Source organism: Lactuca saligna, chromosome 8, assembly GCF_052625555.1.
Source record: "Lactuca saligna cultivar CGN05327 chromosome 8, ASM5262555v1, whole genome shotgun sequence".
Classification (NCBI taxonomy): Eukaryota; Viridiplantae; Streptophyta; class Magnoliopsida; order Asterales; family Asteraceae; genus Lactuca; species Lactuca saligna.
The window spans coordinates 104533299-104542502 of NC_136424.1; the positions used below are offsets into that span (position 1 = coordinate 104533299).

Sequence of the window (9204 nt, forward strand, 5' to 3'; positions counted from 1 at the left end):
ACATGTGGATAAGAAATTTGTAGACTTTTGAAAGTCAACGTGTGTTAAGGGAAAAAGGGTTAAATCGTATCTATGTGGAAAATGGGTAACCGGGTTACCTCTTTAATTTATCCAAAGTGATCAATTCGACCTGACAAAAACACTTTGTTCCCTCAAAATGCCTAAAAATAACTTTAAGGACTGAATGAGTAAAATCATAATAACAGTAGGGTTAATGTGTCATTTTTCACTTAACAAAAATATGAAAGTATGTTGAATCATCAATTTTTAGTTTATGTGTCTTCATTGTAATCATCATAAACTTAGAAATTTCAATCTGAAATTGATGCAAAAATTAATTTCAGTTGTCTGCGTTTTTGAAGATTTTATCTTATTTATGATGTGAATGTGTTACATGATTGTTTGTTTAAAAAAAAATTGATTGTCATTTTCTCATTGCTTATTGGGTGTATATATATATATATATATATATATATATATATATATATATATATATATATATATATATATATATATATATATATATATATATATATATATATATATATTTGGGAGCTAAGGGAGATGAAATAGTGGTGAACTGGTGATACCATTAATAGCGACAACTCAATCGTTGGTATTTACAGTGACATCATTAATGGCAACTCAATTGCATTACGGACTACTCATTTAGCAACTACGTCAATAACATCGATTTTCTAGCATTAGAGTCGGAACAACGGCAATGATTGTTTTAATGGCGGTATATGAGGGTATTAGCGGCGATAAGCAGTTGTTGCCTTGATTCCTTGTAGGGAGATTATTGTTGCTTGATCACTTAGAGTGTATTATTGGAAAAGATATTACGTGAAAAAAAAGATATGCTAACTTGTCCAAAGTGAACAAGTAATGTGTCTAAAGTAAATGTGAATACCTTATAGTGGATAATCGAGTCATAGTCATCATGCAATATATGTTCTATGTCTATATATCATTTGGAGTTTTGTTGGTTAATTATTAAACAAGACAAATAACATTTTTGGTTCGTTTCAAACCAAAAAAATAATGCTTTTTCAAAAAGAAAGAACATTAGAAACTGCTTAACAGGTAATAAAACTAGCTATGTCATAATGTCAACCGTCCAGATTACGAAGGAATTATTGTGTTATAAATTAAAGCTTATTCTTTGGCACAGACTGAGTTTATTTGATGGGACCATAACGAATTTATATACCAATTAATAAGATAAGATAAGGGTAGCGAACTGGCGCATGGTGTTTAATTTGTAGTTTTTTTTTTTATCCCTTTGGTGTTGTTTGGTTACAGATTAATCGCATAATTGTAATTGGCTCAATTTTTGCCTAGTTAGCAAATCCTTTTTGTTCATGTTAAAACCTAACACTTTGAGAAAGAAGAGATGGAAATATTATGGTTACAAGATTTCCCAAAAAGTGGAAATGAGAAAACCTTATCCACCTCCATATTTTCAAAACTATACTTTTGTGTTTCCACATCAATCTTCATTGCTAAACGTACATTCTGTTATTCAAAAGCAAACACAAGAGCAAATAAAAAGAAATTTCTTCTTTCTTCTTGAAAATCCTAAGGGGCCTGACCTTCAGTTTCGCTGTTGTATGTGTTCCTTACTTGTTGCTGATTACTACTGCCTTGTTTCTGCTTCTCCACTATTTCCACCATGGACGTTGAAGCTTTCTCCATTGACAACGACGTTGAGTTGCTCAGGGAACTACAGGTACCTATTGATTTTGGCCTGCTCAAAGTGGGTATTGCCAAAAATGTTGGCTTCGCTAATCCAGCCATGATTACTAGATATTTCTCTTCTAAAACTGGGGGCTCCTTGTTGTAATTATCAATTGTGGAGCCTTCATCACCATTTCCAGTCTCGAGGTCACTTTCACCATCAGTCCTATTTTCTGTGTAGTGCGAGAGGTTCCAGAAGGAGCAAACGAGGATGAAGACCGCAATTGCAATGAGAGCCATCATAGCAGCAAGGCCAGCAAAGAGGTAAGGCACTTGTGAGTGCCAAGATGATCGTTGAATAGCTACTAATGAGGACGTTGGCGACATTGAAAAAGCTGGTTCTACAGTCATTAACAATAATTGAAGGTGAATATAGGGGAATTGTAGAATATTCATGTTGTTTATATATATAGGGTATGACAGTATGACTTATGACGGATTGAACTTTAATACGTGCTATTTTAGGAGGTTATATAGATAAAAAAAAAATTGAGGAAATGTCAAAAATGGTTCCTATAGATTGTTTTAACATCTTTTTTTGGCTTGCGTCTAAAAGAAATCCTTTACACTTTTAGTCCATTTTCTATGTCTCATTTCCATTTAAATCTCATGTCATTAACTTTAATGGTCTAGCTGTTGAACTTAAAAAAAAGAACGTTTTTTCTATGGACAATATTCTAAAAACGCATACATCACAAGTACCAAATTCATATTTTACTCGTCATTTTAGGATTAAAGTGTTCTCTGATATATGGAATTATGGATATCTAATCTAGATATCTGATATTTAAAGTAGGGATTTCTTCTCGTATATAATTTATGTTTAACATTTATAAAATTTAAGATCGATAGCTCTGATGTTATCTAATCTAAATATGTTTTTATATGACTAATGTTTGAATTAGATAAATTATATAATGAAATCAACAATACATTTTTTAAATTTTGTACTATTATTATTATTATTAAAACTAAAATTAATCATTGTGTATATCTTTTATGGTATACTATATTATAAAAATATTAGTCATATTCTAAATTTTAAGAGGTACAAGTTACAAAGTTTGTTATACAAATCAATTATACATAAATAATTCATTAATACTTGTTAAAATTTTGAAGACTCGAATTAAGGAAAATAATTAAGAAATTCAATTTGGAGTAAAAACTTAAAATTTTAAAATATTAAATATATTTAAATTAATTTAAATTTCTTAAACAAATACCAATATTAATTAATTACATCAAGTAATAGTATAAACAAATAATATGAACATAAGATATAGACATAAATATATTATTTAAAAATGATAATTTATTATTATATATTAACCTAAATAAAATCTTAAAAAACTATTTGGTAATATAATAATTTATCATAACCGTTTTGCATGGACATAGATCTAGTTTTATTAGAACATATTAATTGTAAAATGGAAGGTATGCATCTAATTCCTACACTAAGCCCGAATTATGGCTATCCATCCCACTCATTCCATAATTTCCACATATCACAATTTATACAAACCATACTAGCCTATAACAACAAGAATATAGAGTTTTAGGAATGTCGCTTACAACAAGGCCTTTAGCAACAACACCAAACAAGCCACGCTTGGTGTCACCGCTAAAACGCAAATGTCGTCGTTAATAGAGTCGTCGCTAAAGGTATGGACTGGAGATCCGTCAAAGACACGTCACTTTCAATCATGACCCTTGGTTCAGAACATGATCCAACGGATAGGGTTTGTTCCTATGGAAGGCAATACAGACAATACCTTTAGCGGCGACATGTCGTCGCTATTGGTGTTGATCCGTTAACCCACATTGGACGCAATCTTGGCCCTACGATTCTTACCCGATCCAACGGTCAATAATCTCCAGAAAAGATGTGTTGAATTCCCTCCAGATTGTCACCGCTAATAGCCTCTAGGACACTGCTATTAGCGTCGCCACTAAAGGGTTACCCCTTTTGTTCAACTTCCTCACCCCAAACGACGTAAACTATGTCAACCCTCTCTAATGGTTCTCTCCGGCGACGATTTTCGACATCAACACTGACGCCGCTCCTCTCCATCGCCGATTAACCTCCAAAGCCGACTCCCACCGCCAATCAACCTCCAAAGCCGATTGCCATCGCCTGATGACTGCCACCTCCATTGCCAACTATCACCTTCGATTACGACCTGCTATCACCGGCAACGTACGTTTTCTCTACCCATTTCTCTTTCTCGTATTTTCTGGCAACCAATTACAATTGTGAATTGTTAATTTTTTTTTTTATGTTTTTTAGTTTTCGGTGTAAGGACACCACATTACCACCAATTGCAGCTTCGTTTTTCTAGTGAGCACAGGTCAGTTTTCTTTTTCACTTTTGAATATGTATTGTGTGCATGTGGATATCTTTATAATTGAATGAATTTATGAAAGCGATGTTGTTATGGACAATAAACAACTTTCCAACTCGTAATAGTTTATACGGTTGGAGCGGACAATGGTACAAAGCTTATTCGACTTGCAATGAAGACACTCTGTCATACCAAGTATCAAATAAAGTCGTATATGTTGGTCATCGCTGATTCTTAGATGCTAACCATCCATGGAGAAAAATTATGGACTATAATGGCAAACACGAGACAAGAGGCCCTCCAAGACAACGTAGTGAGGAAGAAATACAAGAACAACACGTTCGTCTATTGTTTCGTCCACCGGGTAAAGTACCTGCTCAACGAGCTGGTATTAAGAGAGATCACGAGGATTTCGAGTTGAATTGGTCTAAAAAGAGCATATTCTTTGAACTTGAGTATTGGTCTTCCCTGGAGCTGAATCACAACATCGATCTTATGCATATTGAAAAAATGTGGGAGAGAGTCTTCTGGGTAATTCTCTGATGAATGATAAGTCTAAAGATACTTGTCAAAGCTGAACATTCGGAAAAGTCAATGGTTGAAAAAGAGTGACAACGAGTTCCTTAAACCCCATCCACCTTACACGTTCACGAAACCTGCCCGCATTCTTTTTTTTTTTTTTTTGTAAGTTTATAGGAGATGTAAAACTGTCGCAGGGGTTTAGATCTAACATTAGTAAGAAAGTGAATGAAACCAATACTAACATTATTCGGCTGAAAGCTTATGATTATCATATTCTTGTGCAACGTTTATACCCATTGGAGTTAAAGGGATTTTGGGCAATGGTGTTTATACACCAATAGTAGAGCTTTATATGTTTTTTAAGCAACTTTGCTCATGAATGCTATCAGTGAAGGGTATAAAGAATCAAAAGCATCCATTATTAAAATATTATGCAAATTAGAAGTGATCTATCCTCCTGCGTTTTTTGACATTATGGTTCTTTAGTTTTGCATTTACCTGATGAAGCTATTTGCGGAGGCCTAGTATGTATGAGATGGATGTACCCCTTCGAAAGGTGTATAAAAAAACTAAAAAACTATGTCAGAAACAAGGCGAGGCCGGAAGGTTCTATAGCTGAAGGTTATGTCGCTGAAGAAACATTATCATTTTGTTCGATGTACCTTGAAGATGTTGAGACTCGTGCAAAGAAAATGAAAAAACCTCAATCTAGAGGAGAGAAAACGTCTACAATGGTTTGTGTTTGATATTTGTGACGAAGTCAGAAAGTATATTGCTTAAGTGTTGTTATCTTTTAATTCATTGTCTGTTTCTAATTTCTCATTTTTCACTAAATCTATATATTTTTTCATTAATGTAATGAATTCAAATCATTACATCCTGAAAGTGATGAAAAAACTAAATTCCCTAAATGGTTCCTTCACAAGGTTTATGATATGCAAAAAAAAAATCTCCAGAGTTTACCAAAGAGTTATCGACTCTTTCAACTGGTGCGCATATGAATGCCTTTATTTATATCGCCTGCATAGTGAATGATGTTAGGTTTATGGTATTTATGTATGACGCCCAATGATCAACACAAAACTCGAGGGTTCTAACTGAGTGAGAGAATAAGCAGAAATATTATGGTTAGCTAGAAGAGATTATCGAGTTGTATTATCCTCATAAACATCCGAATGTACTTTTTTGTTGCAAGTGGTTCGATACTATAGGAGTTAAATCTAATAATATTTCACTAGTATCGACCCACAATGCGAATTGAGCAGCACAGATCAACTCATATTTTATACGCAGTTTAAGCAAGTATTTTACATCCAATAACCTTCTCGAAGTGAAGAAAATGACAACCAACGGTGGGTTGTTGAAAATGTTAATCATAGAAAAATTTGGGATCTAACAATGAACAATGTCGACCATGATCCCATTGAAAATGTCGACAATGATTCAACCGATGTTCTTAGTAATGCTTCTTCTAATTTCACTCTTTCAATCGACTTTAGCTAGTACTTTCAAAATTCTCAATCAGTTGAAGATGATATTGAAGTTGGTCCACCAACAGGTATCATAAATAATGTGTCTGAATGCGAGATTGATTATGATTATGAGGATTCCGATCATGATAGTGATGTGTCAGCAGACACTAAAGTGTCTGAGGGTGAGAATGATTAAAAAAATCTTTAAATTTGACTAGTAAAATAAGGTTTGTATTTTTTGAAATCATATCATATTATATATATATATATATATATATATATATATATATATATATATATATTCATATTCTATTATAATTTTTCAGGATGTCATTTTTTGGATTGCATTGCTCCATCTCATGGCTACTGTGATGGGCCATGGACGTGACGGTGGTGACGAGCCACCACATCCGTTTGGTGGAGGTTTTGGTGATCACCAGATCGATAGTAATTAAGATTTATTCTAATTAGTTATACTTCATATTGTATGTATATAAAAAAATTATCTTGACTAACATTTTTTTATGCAGCGGTGCCTCCAAAACGAAGATGCATGGCAGTAAACAAAAAAAATATATAAGTTATTTGCAGCTAATGGAAAACGGCCTATGAAGATACCATTTAACATAAATACTCACATGGCGATTGGGGAAGTAACGAATGTTTCATTCAGGAGGTTGGGAACTATATGTGGCGTGACATCAGTTTCGATAAGGACACATGGACAGACGTGTCTGGAACCGAAAGGGTTGGCATGTTCGAGTATCTTTCGGTAATTATTTATAAAGTTATATATTTAATATGTTCAACTTTGATTTATTTTTAATTTCTCTATTTTTTGTAGACATGGTTTGGTTTTGGAAAGACTACAAATGATCCCATGGCTTCAGCTTATTGGGCGTCATTGAACAATCGGATATGTGCACGATATAGAGGCCGCAAAAATGTTACAAAAACTCGTTTGACTGGTTTTAAGGGTGATGTGGAGGTAGCAAGGGCTCAAGCCTCTGCCGGTATAGATCTTTAGCATTTGAATTCTATTATTGACCACTTCTTAACAGAAAAACATTAAAAAAAAAAAACGATCTGTTGGAAACAAAGAATGCCAGAAGAAGCAAGTAGTTAAGAATTGTGGAGGGACGTGCAGCTACAGTAGTGCTTGTTTTAAGAACGTAAGTTACAATAACGATTATTCATTTATAAAATATTTTTTAATGTTTATTCAAATATAACATATGTTGTAATGCTAAACAGAATTTGAATAGATTTGAAGCATTTCATCATGGCAGGTGAATAAAAAGGGTAATTTGTTGATCCTTTGGTTGAAGACCAATATGTAAGTTATTATCACTTACAAATGAAGTATATTGTTTTTTTGTGTTAGTTTTAACATATATTGACAATCTTTGAGAAACACAGAATACCATAGTTGTTGAGGTTGCTCTATGGACTCATCACATAGCCGACTTCGGTGGTGATCCAGACATCATTGATTGGATCACAATATTTGAGAAGGTGTTGGGTGCTCAAAGGGAGCATGTGAGAGGCGTTTGAGCCTAAACCTTCTTCAACAACGGGTACAAGTGCTCCATCCCAATGACAGTCACAGTCACTAGCACCACAACTAGCACAAGTACTTGTTAAATCTTAAAGAATTTGGTAGCTTTGCTATATTGTTAAGAACTTGATGCATTTATAACAATTTTTTGTAGTTTGGTAGTTTGTTAAATTGTTAAATACTTAATTGATTTGGTGTTTTAATAGTTTTTTTAAACTGTTACCAACTTAATTCATTTGGTGGTTTGATGGTTTGATAGTTTATTAAATTGTTACTGACTTAATGTGCTTGTGAGTTAATCGTAGGATGTTGATGTGAATGTTTTTCTTCAAAACACGGTGTTTGTGACGGCCATTGGAGACATTATCCGCTAGTTTAAAAACAAAGTCAACAACGAGGAAAACAATGGTGAAGACACAGACACATAATATTTCTTGTTTTTATGTTTTGGATGATGTTATTTTAGATTTATGAGATAGTTTATGGATAATATATTAGATGTTTATTTGGGATTTATTAGATAGTTTATGTAATATGGTATATTTGATGTTTTATGTAGTGTGGTATGTATTTTTTTAAAGTTGCATTTTATAATATATACAAACTAATTTCTTAAATAAATTGTTTTTTCAAAATAAAAAAAAAAAAAAACAATTAGCAGCGACACCTTTAGGGACGACATTGATCAATTGCGATGACAGTTGATTCCGAGAAGAGTAGCCGGAAAAACTCTGACCGGTGGCTGGAATATCAATACAGATGATGCCAATAGCAACAACAGTGACCATTTTGCAACGACGAGTATTAGAGACGATACTATTTGCGACGACAAACGAGTATTAGCGACGGTTTTTTGTCGTCGCTAAAGGTTACAGTTTTTGTTGTGTATTATGAGTTTTTTTCTCTAAACTTCTCAAATCACATGGATCTGGTATCTATTCCCACACCCTTTTGGTACAAGTAACAAAACACAAAATACAAGATGAGGAAGGAGAGAGAGGTATATGAATCACAAGAAAGGGAAGTTTCATGGCATGCGGTACCGCACACCCGAGTTCGCGTCCCCTTGCAGTAGCATGATTTTGGCATGCTCTTTACAATACATCCTCACCAGGTAAAAGGGTTGGTGTTTCCACATAGTCTCGAAGTCATAGAAGTTTGTAGTCATATAGCCTAAGGACATAAAATAAAGTTTAAAGTTAGGACAATCACAGTCATGTACAAAAAAATATTTTTAGGTCAGCAGCTTTTGATAAAATCCCATCTATCAAAGACGACTCCTTCCCATTTTTTCAATCAAAGCTCTTTGATAACCTGCAAATTAATTTGATAGTGTAGTAACAACTTGAGAACAGGAAGGATGTAGAGATCTGATAAGATGAGATTTATATCAGAGACTATGTTCGTTTAGAGGCGGTGTCGAATAGTTGGAGACGAAAGTAGGCGGAGCAGCAAATCTGAGATGATCTAGTGGGATTAGAGATGATGGTGGTGTAGATCTCAGACGATCCATTTGTTCCCAGTGTAGATCACAGATGTTCTATTTGTTCTCAATGTAGATCTA

The 9204-nt window shown here is 33.7% G+C and overlaps 1 long non-coding RNA gene across 1 annotated transcript; it reads left to right on the top strand.

Moving 5' to 3' along the window:
• Window positions 1-3241: 3241 nt before the first annotated feature.
• LOC145012921 (uncharacterized) lies at window positions 3242-4951 on the top strand. Its single transcript, XR_013664724.1, has 3 exons — window positions 3242-3943; window positions 4034-4094; window positions 4214-4951. It is a non-coding gene; the product is annotated as an uncharacterized LOC145012921 (long non-coding RNA).
• Window positions 4952-9204: the final 4253 nt, after the last annotated feature.